The sequence below is a fragment of the Globicephala melas genome, chromosome 14 (assembly GCF_963455315.2).
Source record: "Globicephala melas chromosome 14, mGloMel1.2, whole genome shotgun sequence".
Taxonomy (NCBI): Eukaryota; Metazoa; Chordata; class Mammalia; order Artiodactyla; family Delphinidae; genus Globicephala; species Globicephala melas.
Genome location: NC_083327.1, coordinates 35,011,751 through 35,027,407, shown reverse-complemented (window position 1 = coordinate 35,027,407; position 15,657 = coordinate 35,011,751).

Here is a 15,657-nt window from a genome sequence, read left to right as displayed (position 1 = left end):
AGGAGTAATAAACTGGAGTTTACTTTCTTGTCCTTCATTATACTCAGGGTTCAAAATAATCATTGTTTCACTTTAGTATGATTACATGTCCAGGGAGAAGTTTGTTGTTCTTAACTATTGAATTGATTCTCTGTGTCAGAATTAAAGGAGTGCAGGACCTTGGGCTGAGAATTTTGGTCGTATGGCAGCAGGAATTGGCTCTTTAAATGGCTGCTTTAATGGGCCTAATCAGATCCACAGGAAAGGCTTTGTAGTGTCAAAGTGCCCTCAGCTTTGGGTCACACCAAAGCTTTAATGGCCACCTCTATCACTTACTAGGTATATATTACTTTGGATAAATTATTATTATTATTTAAAAATATTTATTTATTTGGCTTTGCCGGGTCTTAGTTGCGGCATGAAGGATCTTATTTGCTATGTGCGGGATCTTCAGTTGTGGCATGCGAACACTTAGTTGCGGCATGTGGGATCTAGTTCCCCGATCAGGGATGGAACCCGAGCCCCCTGCACTGGGAGTTCGGGGTCTTAGCCACTGGACCACCAGGGAAGTCCCCTGGATAAATTATTAAGCTTCTCTAAAATGGAGGTAGAACGCTTATGCTGGTCTAATCTGAGATGCAAGTGACATAAATGTACTAGAGCTGTATGTAGCATAGAGGACATACTCATTACATGGCTTTCCTCTCTCTAATAGGACTGAATGGGTTTGAATGGAGCTGCAGAGTAATTGCGTGTTGATATGCTTTTTCTCTTCCTATTGGAGTATCCTTCATTTAACGAATTTTACCTAAGACTGACCCTTGCATGTGGAGGATGTGCAAGTATTATTGGTTTGATTTTTAAAAATGGAATGAAATTGATTCTTAATTTTTACATCAACATTACTTAGGCAGCTGTGGAACTTAAAAAAGAAATGGACGGGTGGGGACCTTGAATTCCTCTTGCATTGGCCTAATAACTCTTGAGGCGGAATAGGGCATGTCTGAGGATGTGAAACGGCTGGCCTATGACACAGCCAGTCCATTCCTTCCAGTCTTCTAAGAATTGAGGTGAGTTGCAGCCAGATCAATTTGGCTGTGGCGATTGGTATCGATTGTGTAGATGGGCAAAAAGAATGGATTTGCCATGTCACAGAATAGTTCATTTGCCTCTGTCAGATACTGTAGTAGTCTAGGAAGAATTGCACACTGGTGAGGGTCAGGACACGAGGCCCCTTCTCCTGGTCCTTTCTTATCTTCCTCTTGCCCTGGGTGACCACCAACTAGACTGCTGCATGTAGAGGCTCCCATGGAGCAGTTGAACATATTCCTGGACTCATCTTCTCTCTAAAATTACTTCCTATACACACTACTATATATAAGATAGATAACTAATAATAACCTACTGTATAGCACAAGGAACTCTACTCAATACTCTGTAATGACCTATATAGGAAAAGAATCTAAAAAAGAGTGGATATATATATATATATATATATATATATATATATATATATATATATATATCTCCATGTCCCCTGCTTCTTGTTTGTAGAAGAGCTGACATCTCCCAGGCCTCCCTGAGTCACAAAAGAGCAGGCTCAAGCAGTTAATGATTTGGACAATAGAGTCACAGACTCTTTCAGTGTCCAATGCACTTTCCTGAGTTGTTTTACAGATAGTATCACTGCCACCAGAGGGGAAAAGCTAACTGCATGATGACCAGACTGCAGCCATGACATACGCTGCTCCATCTTGAGCAGTACTGAAACTACAGCTAGCGTGATTCCAAGAACTGGCCTCAAGAGAATGGGATTAACACTATTGCTCATAATAATCTGTATCTTTGTGGGCATCATAATAATTGTAGCTTGTTCTGCCCATATATGTAAGTGGGCAACTCAAATTGTCAGCAAAGAGAGGCTACAGATCTATGTTTGACATCTTCCACTTTAAGACTACGGTGCCCTATGTCAGCATGAGGAAGTTATAGAAGACGGACCTTTGCCCACAATCCCATAGAAACGGAATGATGTCTGACAGTGGGGATTCGTAAGTGGCTCTTTGCAGGAAACAGCCATCTGCAGGAGGCCCTTTGTCTTGTCACTTTAGCAAAGCTATATTTTAACTAGCCTCTGGCCGAAGCACACCTTTCGCATCTTTCCATCACACAGTGCCTCGCCTAACCTGTTGATTCTTTCCTTAGATTAAAGAAGTAGAAATGAAGAATAACAAACAGATGACTAGATCATTTCTCCAGCTTCCCCTTCAGTAACCTTGTGAACAAGATAGCATCTAAAGAAAGATCACAGAGTGTCAACAAGTCTGCATGCAATGGGAGACGGTGATGAATCTGACCCCCTACCTCAGTGATTAACTGAGATCACTTCCCCTTTTTCCCTTTAAAAACTTTCGAGGCCGAGGAGAATCTTCACAGTTGGTTCTGGGACACAAGTCTGCCTTCTCCCCAGGTTGCCAGTCTCCCGAATAAAGCAACCTTTCTGTCTATTACCTTATTTAAATTGCTTTCCTGTCAGGTGATTCCTGTTCATTTATTTCACCCTCACTAGCTACACATCACAAGGGAACAATAACTTTTTGCTTCACATAAGTAACTGAATCTTTTTCTTTTATTTTTGAGAAGAAAGGTTATTTTACTTTACATTTTCTAGTTTTACTGTCTACAGGGACCAAGCAATTTGATCTCTGAATCAGCAGAATGAGCCCAGTTTTCTGTATCTTGGGAAATATTGGTTGGCGTGAGCCATCTCACATGAGGGTATGACTTAGGCTCCAAAAGTAGGATACACTGGAATATGTGGCTTAATGGTATATTTGGTAAGAAAATATTGGACACATATGTTTACAAATATGCTAATTCTGTAATGGACCCAGGCAAAGAGCCTAATAACATTTTTTGATGCTCTTTACTATGTTGTTCAATCCCTTGTTTCTTCTTTTTACTTTTAATTTTTTTATTGTGAGGTGTTTATATTTCAAGTCAGAGATTCTATTTGGAGTTAAGGCTTTGAATGAACTACATAATAATGATCAAAATGTGAAGGATAGGGCTTCCCTGGTGGTGCAGTGGTTGAGAGTCCGCCTGCCGATGCAGGGGACACGGGTTCGTGCCCCGATCCTGGAAGATCCCACATGCCGCCAAGCGGCTGGGCCCGTGAGCCATGGCCGCTGAGCCTGCGCACCCGGAGCCTGTGCTCCGCAACGGGAGAGGCCACAACAGTGAGAGGCCCGCGTACCACAAAAAAAAAAAATGTGAAGGATAACCATAGTTTTGCAATCAAGACTTCAATAGCTAATTAGAGACCATCCAATTCTTTAAGATTATTATCCTCAATGTCTTGTGTTTGACAAGATACCAGGTGATTTCAAGCAAGAATCTAGAACCTTCTAAATTTCCTACTGTACTCACAGACCTGGCAAGAGCAACAGTCACAAGGCAGGTAAGGATGAGAAGTTTCATGGTTGTCAAGACCTATGGAAGAAAACAGAATAAAAAGCATCAGGTCTTACAATAAAATTTGATTCATGAAAAAAAAAAATCCTTGATTTTCCAACAGAGGAGTAGTTTCATTTGAGAAGTAGTATTTTTATTCGTTTAGTGTTTAATTTTGCTATTGATTATAAATATTTATCATTCAAATTATCTTGCTTAGTGCTTATATGAGATAAGAAATACCAATATCTTACTATACTTACTATATATATACTATATATATACTATATACTATATACTATACTTACTATACAAAGCATTTGATCCTGGAAGTGGTAATAGGGTTTTGTCAGAGGAATAGAGAAGCATCAATATTTAAATACTACTGACTTTTAAAATACTACAATTAAAAAATTTTAAAAATCCTCTTAGATCATCAGACTTGCTAAAATTGATAAACTAAAATTCACTAGGAAATGACATTTAATTTTACCTGAAATGTTTTGAAAGTGTCTTTCTCCTTTAAGTCTTTTTAAAATCATCCTGCTCTTTCAGAGTCTTCATGAAAAACACTGTTGGTGAATTATGTAGAAACTATTAAAAAAAAAAAAAAAAGGCAACCTTTCTGCTCCTACAGGCATTTGTCTCTCGAGTATTGGCTTTTGAGCTGTGAGCAGCCAAACCTGGGTTTGGTAACACTTGGGGGTACTATCATGTAAGTTTGAACGTTTGACGTTTTCTTTTACTTCCCTCTTTCCTTTGCTATCTTCTTTTCATTCTCCACCTCCCCCGCAGCCCCATTCTCATTCGAATCCTGCACCAACTTCATTTCTTACTTAGGACCATATCTCAAATTCTTTCCAGGCTTTTCTGTAGCCTATGCCAACCTTCTTGTCTGTTCTGGAAAATACTTATTTTACTTGCAGTCCTGCTGGATACTGCTGCCTGGTTTCTCTTTTTAAATGCTACTTTGATTATTTCATTCTCTGACTTAGAATCTTCTCCAGCTCTGTACATTCCAGCCTGTTATGGCACCTTTAAGAAACTCTCCCACTTGGGTGACTGATAAAGATGAGCATTTACCTTCTGTACCTTCTTGGCAGGCTTGGTGTGACAGAGATAGAAAGCAGTCCAACAAAATGCATGTTCCTCCTTTAAAGCCTGGAGTTTTCACTGAGAAGTGACAGCTGAGGCAGGGGCTACATTTTCCATGTCTGCTTAAATCCAGGTTTGGTCATTATCTAATACTTATCAAAAGAGTGTGAGCAAAAGTGGTGTGTTTGTTCTAGGCAAGGTGCTTGAGAAGTGGGTGTATCTTCCCTGGACTCTTTCTGTCCTTCTGTTGACTGGATGAGAAGACTCTGAGGCCTTGGGGGACAGTGGGACTCCAAGATGGAATGACCCTAGTAACCTGAATCACATATGGAGGAAAGACAGCAGACAGGAATATCTGCACTGAACCGTTACACGATCAGGAAGTAAATGTGATGGTTTTATATCACTGAAATTTTGGGGCTCCCTTATACCATGCCTTTACCTCTGTCTTTCTATATTCCTATAGAATATATAGGAATATTCCTAGAATTCCTATATTCCTAGAAAACCCTGTTCATACCTCTCTATAATCTGTTTTACCACATTTATAGATTAAATTCAAGCTTCACTGCTATTAAGCCTTTCTTAATGATCCCAAACCAATTTGTTCTCCAGTATCTGAATTTCTTCATTGCTTATTTTCCACATTGCTACTTTGTTCTTCTATAGTAATTATCTTTTTCTTTCTTCCTACAACAATTATATAAATAAAGTCTACTATGTTCCTATTGCTCGTAGAGCCCAAGTTGGAAAATGTGCATGTCCTGTTTCCTCTAATTTAGCATGAAGGCAATGAATATGTCTTCTACATTACTGTTCTCTTCAAAGTGCCCGGTGAGCAGGATATTATTATTTGATACTGTTTTAGTTTTGTTTCTCAGAGTTGGGATTTTGTTTTTGAGAATAAATATGCTAATTTAATCAAGCACATTGCACATCTTAATAAGAGTCTGCAGTGACTCTAAGACTGTGGTGTCCAGAATCAGTGAAGGTGCTACCTCTCAGATTCAAGAGAAGGTTTGTTTAGACTACCTCTGTGGAGCAGGCTGGGTAAATTCCCAGAATTCCATCTCCTGGTTGGACTTCTAGGTGGATTTTATTTACTTGAAACCTAAATGGCTAGGAAACAATGAACATATGGCATTTCCCATCCTCACTAAAAAGATTCCACTTTTTAATAACAGAGATCCATATTTTTCCCCCTTATCTGGAGATAGGGCTTACAGCGTGAATAGAAAAGTTGAGCTCGTCTAACTTACACTTCTGAAATAGCAACTTATTTCCCAACTATTATTAAAAATAAAGTAGGAGGAAAGAAACTTGAGACTATTGAAGACTAATGCTTGCTGTGTTTCTAGTGATATTTGGACACCAATGCCCTCACATCAAAATGACTCACATTTTCTCTTATCTTTAATAATATCACTACTTCTTTCTTTTTCCTTTTAATAGATTTCTGTATTTTTACTTTTGTTGTTGGCTGACATTGAAGAATAATTTATTTTTCTTAAAAGGAACAATCTGAACTTTTGCTGCATAAAAATGCTAAGTGTGTTAGGGAAAAAATGCTGTAATTTAATCATGCAGAGGCTGTGTCATGTAAGACTGAACAATGGTCTAGTTTGAATCTGGATAAACTACCTCTCCAGGTAGAGCATTCTTTACTACAGAAATGTCAGAAAGATATATTTACTATAAAATTGACTAATGGAGAAAGTGGAATATAAAATAAACAGCCTCCGTGTAGCTGTATTGGTGTAAAATTCTAATACAAACGGTCAAAAAGGAGACAAGCTTGATAGATGGTTGGAGCATTAGTCAAAAGTAAACTTTAATTCCTCATATTTTCTTTTTAATCAGGATAACGGCAGCATTGTGGATTGGAGGAAAGTCATTTTGTAGTGGTATGACCAAAAGAGTTTGTGATAGTATAATAATCTAATAAGGAATAAGATGGAAGGATCTTTGAAAAGACAGCTAGCTTCATGCCTAAGAATTAGATGCATACTAAAATGAATTGTATCTATGATGCAATGAGGTGTTCCAAACAAAAATGGGAAAATTAAATTGGAGGAGGAGGGCATTTTTTTTTCCTGAAATATGCCAGACTCAATTTAGTTTATGGCATGGTCTAATCAGAACAGTAAAATCCTCAAAATATTGTTTACACAGAATTTATCTGGGCTGGAGCCATATTGAATAAAATTGTTTTCTTTTTAACTTGTATAAACTAAAAATTAGCAAATTAAATTTTTGAAAATAAATGACAAAACAGAGAAGAATTGCTACTGAGTTTAAGAAACAGAATGCCATAAGTATCACCATCAAATCATAAACTCCTAGAAAAAGCACAGGTATAGCAAGGACTGGGTTGCTGCTGGTAAGATCCGAAGCATCGTTGTAATTTAGTGGAAAGTTATTGTCTCTTGATAGAAATCAGGCTGATGTCCCTAACTGGTACTTGTATAAATGAACCGATCTGATGTGCTCTGTAGGGAAAGTAACAGTTATTCATATTCAAAGCAGTATGTTGAAAATATAGCTTTATCTCTTTGTATGCTTTCTGTAACTTTTTACTAAGTGGATACATTTGCTTCATCTTCTAATTTTTACAACCTAATTACTATATAAGGCACCAAAAGAGCTCAGAATAGAAGATTCAGTCAACTGTAATTTTCTTGCTTAAACTGATCTCCAGTACCATAAGGGTGGGCCCACCATTCATTCCTGATCAGTTACTGTCCTTATAGTTGAAATTTGCATTTTGTGCTTGGGCATTCTCCAAAGGCTCTTTTTCCTTTAAAAATTACATATCTTCAAATATTAGTGCTCTAGCCCTTGGATCATGGGCATAATATGACCCCTGGGATCTCAGTTAATGTGAGAAGAGCCAGTCTTGAAAACCTCAGGAATCCTATGCAACCTGAACGTAAAGTTATTCCAAGAGTTAACTGTCACTAAAATATTCAACAACAAATACTTATTATCTGGATGAGGTTTTTCAAACACTTGGTTTTTTTCCAACCGAATTCTGTATCAGGCAGGGTTTAACTACAGAAGCAGAATCTATATCTGTATCATCTGTATCTATCTATACCTATGTTTGTATGTATCTGTATGATGTATATAAACATCGTGTATGGATATGTATTTAAAAATTTGTTTTTGTTTTTGTTACAGGGAACTGGCTTATGAATTCGTGGGTCTGGTGAAATGGATCTCTATAAGGCTGTTGTTTTTACCTCTGATGCTGGGGTTTGACATCCACAGCCTGGGCAGCTAGGAAGGGAAGGTCACAGCGGGCTGGACCCCACCGGATGAACTCAAACTGTGTTTGCTCCTGTTGCCTCTGACTTTACTGGTAAGTATGTCCTGCAGAAGCTGGGGCCCTTCATCAGAGAGTTAAACCCAGGCACCTGGCCTAGGAGTTAAAGAAGCTGAAGGAGGACCCAGGTAGATAATCAGTTGTGGGCCCGGATGCTGCTGCACGTCAACAAGGTGAGTCAGCAGACTGGCAACAATGTGTGTCAGCAGCAAAACGGCTGCATCACTCCCACTCTTCCTTTGTCCACCCAAACAGCTCAGCTGGAGAACAAGTAAGTCCCTTCATAAGGAGCTGAAAGAACAGAATGAAGAAACTGGTCCTAGAACAGACAAGGAGGAATGAGAGGTTCTTAGTATAAAGGAACGTAACGGTGTGTAGTTTATGTTTTTAACATAACATTTACTGACATATCACATTGGTGTACTTAGTATTCAGCTCACATCTCTTGCATAGCTTACGTGGCACGTTCCCCTTCATTTAGAGAATGCATTTTTGCTCATTATTGTTATACCTGTTGTTCTCCTTTGAATCTGACCTCGACATTTCATCAGTGGCTAAAGCATGTGAATTCCAGCACATTCCTATGTCCTTTGGATGAGTGGAGGATGAAATATTTGACAAAAATTACAACTCAGTAGTGGAAATAGATTAACCACTAATGAAAAATTTTCACAGTTGCCTTTTGTAGTATGACTTAAATTTAGTGGCTAGTATTCAGAGAAAAAAAGGAAGCAAATGGAATTATGAAAAGTGGATGGAATTGATTTTTTTAAGTATAAGGAATTGTGAGGAAAGACACAGCCATGCTGATGTAAATGCAGCTTCCAGTAAACCTCATTTCTCTTCGCCATAATTATGAAAATCCTCTTGAGCATTTCAGTCTGTTGTGAGCTGCCTTGCTGTTTTTCACAGCAGAGACAATTTCAGTTATCTTAGAAATCTGGAGCTGCCTGCAGCCTGATGCCCAGAAGACTTGGCTGGTACTGTGCTCGGGGTCAATTGTTGCTTAAACTACTTTTAGAGTCTATTCAACATGACAAGCAGATCAATCTTTTCAATTCAGAACTGATGAAATTCTACACTTTAGAAAGCATTGCCTAGAGAGTATGAATTCAGTAGATGTTTTTGAGGACCATTTGGCATTTCTTTTGGCTATTTTACTGGGGCTTCTCTAAATGCAGAACGCTAAGCCCATTTGGACCTTTTAAACAGGCTTAGTTCTCTCAATATATACTTATTGTTCCAGACTAGAAGGAATTAATCTTAGAACATCATCTTGTAGTATAACTAAGTATTGGTACTGAGTTTTTAAGTAGTTTCTGTAAAATAAGGAAATTACATCATGGTTGTATTGATACTTTCTTTTTTTTGCGGTACGCGGGCCCCTCACTGTTGTGGCCTCTCCCGTTGCGGAGCAAAGGCTCCGTACTTGCAGGCTCAGCGGCCATGGCTCACAGACCCAGCTGCTCCATGGCATGTGGGATCCTCCCGGACCGGGGCACGAACCCGCATCCCCTGCATCGGCAGGCGGACTTTCAACCACTGCGCCACCAGGGAAGCCCGAAACATTTTTTTAAACTTAAAAATCACATGCTGAGGTGTGCATAAATGAAAATGTTAGGGTAAAATGTACTATTTCTAGGCTATCACAAGAAGGATGGAAACACGCTATTTACCATTTAGACTTACATTACAATCAAAATGCTTTCATACTTGAATTGCAGCTAATTATACCCCAAAATAGGTTGGTATAAGGGCAAATGTATCTTAGACGGTAGAAGGCAAATAGGCAGCAGCTGGACAAATGACACCTGCAGTGTAATCAACCGTGATTGATATTATGTATAGTTAAAACAATGACTCATCCTACTTAACAAAAGAATTTGTGGAAATTTTTGGATTTTTTTGTTATACTTCCAGAAATTGTTTTTAATTGACTTTTTGATGGACTGACACAGAATAGCCTGGAAATTGGGCTATGATGCTGTGAAAAGGAGGTCCCTGAATCAGAGTTAGGAGATAGACTTAGGTAGGCAGTAAAGGGCATTGACTTGCCATGCTGGATGAAAGAATGGCCTTGGTGAAGAAACTTCCCTTTTCTATATTTAAAGGTAGCAGGGTTATGTTGTTGGGAAATATAAAATATTCCAGAAAAATTCCTTGCTGAGGTGATTGGTGCCTTCCAGCAGCCCATGCTAAAGTAAAGCTGAGTCCCTACGTAGTTGCTCTATTTGTCCAAATACTAAGTCTGTGATTCTGGCATTGATATTTCAGGTAAGCAGTAGTTGAATAAAACGACTGTGAGATAAGCAAAGAAAGATGGAAAACACCTTTGGCTGGGCCACCATTGTGGGCACGGCAGTGAATTTAGGGATACACAATTTGTAACTGGACTTGTGTTTTGAAACCTCTGGTTTTAACATCAGGTATCTTGATTGTGAAGCCCATCGAATATTTTAATGTTTTTGACAGAAGTGCTAGTGTTGTTTGCTCTGCATTGTATTTAATGTGTCATTAGGAAAGGTTTAAATTACGTGCCTGACATAACCGTCCTGCCTATGGAGAGATCAGCGATGCACTACAAACCTGGTTGATAGCAGGAGAGAATGCGCTGAACCATTTTTATACTCTGCATTTCGATTGGTTGATGATTTGGCTTCTCAGGATGCTGAGGCTGCAAAAGGAGTGAGGGGAATGAACCAGCCACTAAATTTTGAAACAACGAGGAGGTCAGAGAAGCCGGGGTTATTATCATCTCTCAGGGAGCACATAAAGCGTTAAACTTTTTCGGTCTGTTTTTTGCGACAGAGATTTTGACAAGAACATAAAATAAAAACCTCACAAATTCATGCTGCTGACAACGATTATAACACGACCAGGGAATGGTATAAATGTCAACATTTCTTGAATCAATTTGAAGATTGTGATCTGGCAGACCTCCACAGACACTGCAAATGCTGACAGTAGAATTTCTCCATTTATGATTGTAATACTGGAAGAGGTGAAGGGATTTCAATATCACACATGACAAAAAAGGATTTTAAACTCACCACCAAATTCTGAGGAGTAATAGATTTTCACGGAATTACAAGGCTTGTTTCTGAATCCTCTTGCAAAGTACGTGAAAGAAGGCCAGTAATTTCTACATCCTCATATAATAACATTTAGATTCAAATTAACCTCATGGTTTTCAGTGATTTAAAAATACTTTATTAAATCTTTCTGTAGCAGCTACATAAGTTATTTGAAATTTTTAGTTAGCCTCTCTTTACCAGTGGCCTTTTGTGGAGTCACTTTTAGCTAGAGAATAATGTCTTTTTGCAATATATCCACACCTTCTTTGGTTATTGCAACCAGATATACTCTTTTTAACCATGGGATGGAATCACCAGATTAGTAGAAGTCAGCATTTTGGGTTCAATTTGTACCAAGGGGAAATTAAATACAACTTTAAAAAAGCATGAAAAAGCAGAGAGTGCACATTATCCTACATATCTACGTCTTAAAATTTCTTAAAAGGAAAGGAACATAGTTAAACTACTCCTTCTTGATCCCAGAGTTTATTTGAAGCGTCCAAGGAGCCACTAGGTGTTGCTATAAGACAGCTTCCTATAGACAAGCCAGCAAACTGCTTCATGGTCTTAAAATTTCATCGGTCATTATAATTTCCTTAAAAATGCTAAGATTAAATCTGAGGCTTAGAAAATTACCTTTAAATATTACCATGATCATCTATTAATATATGTAGTGCACGCATACATACCCACCCCCTGAAATGCCTTGTAAATGAAAATCACATATATGTATAGGTAATACCAATGGTTGTATTCATTTAATACCGAAATAATCAGTTTAAGTGTGGCAAACACACTACCTTTTTCTGTTTACTTAAGCAGTCCCCAGCAGTTGATTTGGTTGACAGTTCTGAACTAAGGAATTGTTCTAGCATCAGGGAAATGGAATCTTTGTTTTAGCCCAGGCTTTTTACCTTATCAAGCTGCTTCCTCAAAAGGACTTTTGGGTCTGGGTAGTATGATATCCATTTTCTCTCCCTCTCTCCCTCCCTTCCTCTCAGCGTATAATCCAGTAACCCATCAGGTATTCTGTGACATTTGGCACACACAAGAAATGAGTTTTCTGGGTTCATTGCTGTTACTCCATAGTTGAAAACTACTCTATGTTCTAGCTTGGCAAATTTAGACTGATCATTACAAAAGCCTGGATGAGAATATTAGAAATCTTGCAATACAAAAATGGGGTGAACTAGAAGAACTTCAGGGAGGATACTAAATAATACCTGGTTTCTGCACAGGAATTTTTGTGGCTGTCCATTTTATAGGGCTCTATAGTTTTGTGAAGGAGAAAAGGACAAAAATGCTATTCTGGTAAACAGAACATGGATGTAGCATAAGAAATGATCAGCAACTGTCTCTTTGAGCCCAAATCATTCATGGTTTCTTATCTTTTAATTAGTATGAGGGATATAAAATATTAAACTACAGTGAATTATAATTTTGATTCCATTCCATTTTTTATAAAGGCCTTGGTAAGTCTGTTTCCAAAAGACATAGTAAAAATCTTCTGGACGCCATTATTGATTCTGCATCTTTAGCTAAGATCAACTAGGGTCAATGCATTCAAGGACTTAATCTAGTTTTTGCCAAGGAAATAGGTGTTGATCTAATACCTTTTATATCATTGATGATTATGATATATATCATCTCTTAATACAGTTTTTCCTGAAGAATTATAGAAAGTTTGCAACTTCAAAAATATCAGAGCTCTAAACAATGTCATATTTTTTCTGTCATCTTGTGGATTCAGTTACCCCTAAGTAAAATATTCAGACTGCATTTGTATATACCAACTTTGTTAATATATTTGGGGCAAACAGAAAAATGTACAAGTTCTTGCTTATCTTGGAATTTGCCTCTGTTGGATACTTTTTAAAGACCAGGAAGTTTGTCACAGTAACATAGTCGTTAAGGAAACAGCTTTTTGGAACCAGGGAGCTTGGGTCTGAATCCTGACTTTGTCATTTTCAAGCAGATTAACCCCTTTAAAACTTTGGTTTCTCAGCTATTAAATTGGGAAAACTGTGGCACTCAGGATGTTGTTGTAAGAATTACAAGAAATAAAACTTATCAAGGACCTGGGTTAGCGCCTGCATGATGGAAAATGTCCAATAAACATTACATTGAACTCTGTCCTCCTGTTTTTGTGTTTGGTCTCAAGGAGATTCATAGTGTTCTCCAGAAGTGACCATCGCAAATCACTGAAATTTATCTCCTTTAAAGCACCAAACACCTTCTCTGTTTTACTCTTTAATATGGAAATCTTTTGAAATATAGGACATATTTTTAATGTTTGTTGACCTGAGTACACTCAGCATGGTTTAACCATTTCTAGATGGCTCAGGACCAATAGAATGGAAATGAGTTTTAATATTCTTGCTTTAGTAAAAGTATCTTTAAGGCATTACTGCACATGAGGGATCTTTACCTCTTCCGTAGGTCATACCATGTTGGTGTACTTTTGGGGTTCCTAAATTTACTTTGCAGTCTTTTTCTATCTTTCATGTGGGTTATAAGTGGAAATCAGAGACTGAGAAGTGAGACAATGCATATAACACATAATACAGCCTTGGGAAAACAGTTTCTCTGTTTGGGAAGCAGGAGCTGAGATGTGGTGAAAGGGATGAGGTTGGTGCATAAATTCTCTTCCATTTCCACTGCTGCTCACAGGCATTTTTTGCTCACCTTCTGGATGTTGGCCGAGTTCTGGATGATGGAGGTTTAATAGGTGCTACTTCTGGGTCAATAAAGTGTTACATCTTGCTCGACCAAGTGTGACACTTGACATGCCATGTACTAAATGAGAAGACATTGCCATTAACTAGAAATGCTACATCTCTGTCTTAAACTCCAGTATCCCATTCTTCGCACGTAACATCGATCATTCAACCATCTCACTTCCCTTCCTCCTCTCTGCCTCTTCTCAAATCTCTTTGAACTTCTAGGGCTTCGACCCTTCAATTTTACTTCATTATCAGCTTCTTTTGTTTTTACTGCCTTCTCTAGCTATAGCAGATGACATGATCTCATTGCTTATAATTATATTATTTTTAAAACTTTGCTCTTTTACTTATCCCCTCCCTTCTTCTATTTAACTCATCTAAAATATTTCAACTGTGTATCATTGCAGTTGCTTTTACAACTTGGCTCTGAGCAGTGTGGAGGTGGGGGGGCAGGGGTGCAGGAAACAGGTGTAACAGATTTAGACAACTCTACAGATTGGGAACAGTCAGGACAATAAGACCTCTGCAAGAACCATCGCTTTCCTTTTATGTTGGTAATCATCTTCCTTTCTGTTCCCTGTAACACTGTCACTCTTCTCATTTGATGTCATGTCCTCCCACAGCCTCTTCACTCCTAGCAAACCATTTCACCTCCTCCTTCCCAGAGCAGAGGCCACTGCAAACTTCTCAACTTCTTGAGCACTGCCATTGCCCATCTATCTTCTTTCTTTCCTTCTTTTCTATGAGTTCAGTGGATGAATTATCTCTCCTTCTTCCTGAAAGCATCCTTCTTCTTGTGCTCTTTATACTATTTCCTTTTATTCTCTTAGGCACCTCAGCCCATCAGGGGTGAACTTTCTCACCTCTCTTGTCAAACCTCTTCCCTGCTGGATCCCTTAGGAAACATTTCTTTCTCTTGGCTCCCACTGGCCAAATCTGGGTAAATCTGAGCATCAAAATAAATAATGAGAGTAACCTGTAGATTAAAATAAGAGACCCATGAGTCCAAACTGATTTAAATAAATACATGAAAAAAATGAATAAATAGTGGAGAAAAAGCTTTTCCTTACATGCCAACAAACAAAAGACAAAACTGAATTCAAAAATCACAGTTTGGCAGCTGCCTGTTAATCGTTTCGGGTAAGGATCATCTATGAAGGCAAAAACTAGTGGGTGAATATTTTTAGTACTAACAGGATATTTACATCTCAAAGACTTTTCCCATGAGACACATTAATTACAAAGAGATAATTAGTAACTTTACAGAGAAGAAAACTGGCAACACCACCTGAATTAAATGATTGGCAGTTAACATCTCAGCAATGGGACAAAGAGGTACCTGCACTTCCTAATACGATGCAATGAGAAGATAACAACCTCAGCTTTGTGGTCTTTCTGTAAAAAGTGCATAGCATGAATCTAATTGTGAGGTAATCTTAGACAAACCTAAATTAAGGAACAGTCTACAAAAATAAATTAGTCTTCAAAAATATCAAGGTCATGAAAGAGAAAGAATGTGGAGCTTCTAGATTAAAGGAGAATAAAGAGACATGACAACTAAGTTTATGATGTGATTCTAGGTTGGAGCCTGGACTAAATTTTTTTTTCTTTTGCTAAAAGGACATTAGTGGGACAAGTGAGAAAAAAATTGCATGAGGTCTGTTGATGAGATAGTAGCATTGTATTAGTGTTTCTTTCCCAGCTTTATTGAGGTGTTATTGACATATATCATATATATGTTTAAGGTATAAAATGTGATGATTTGATACATGTATATGTTGTGAAATGATTACCACAATAAGATTAGTTAACACCTCCATTGCCTCATATAATTACCCTTTTTTGTGGTAATAACATTTAAGATTGATTTACTCTCTTAACAACTTTCAAATATATAATATAGTATTGTTAATTATAGTCACCATGCTGTACATTAGATCCTCAGAATTTATTCATCTTATAGCTAGAGGTTTGTACCTTTTGACCAATATCTCCCTCTTTTTTCCAC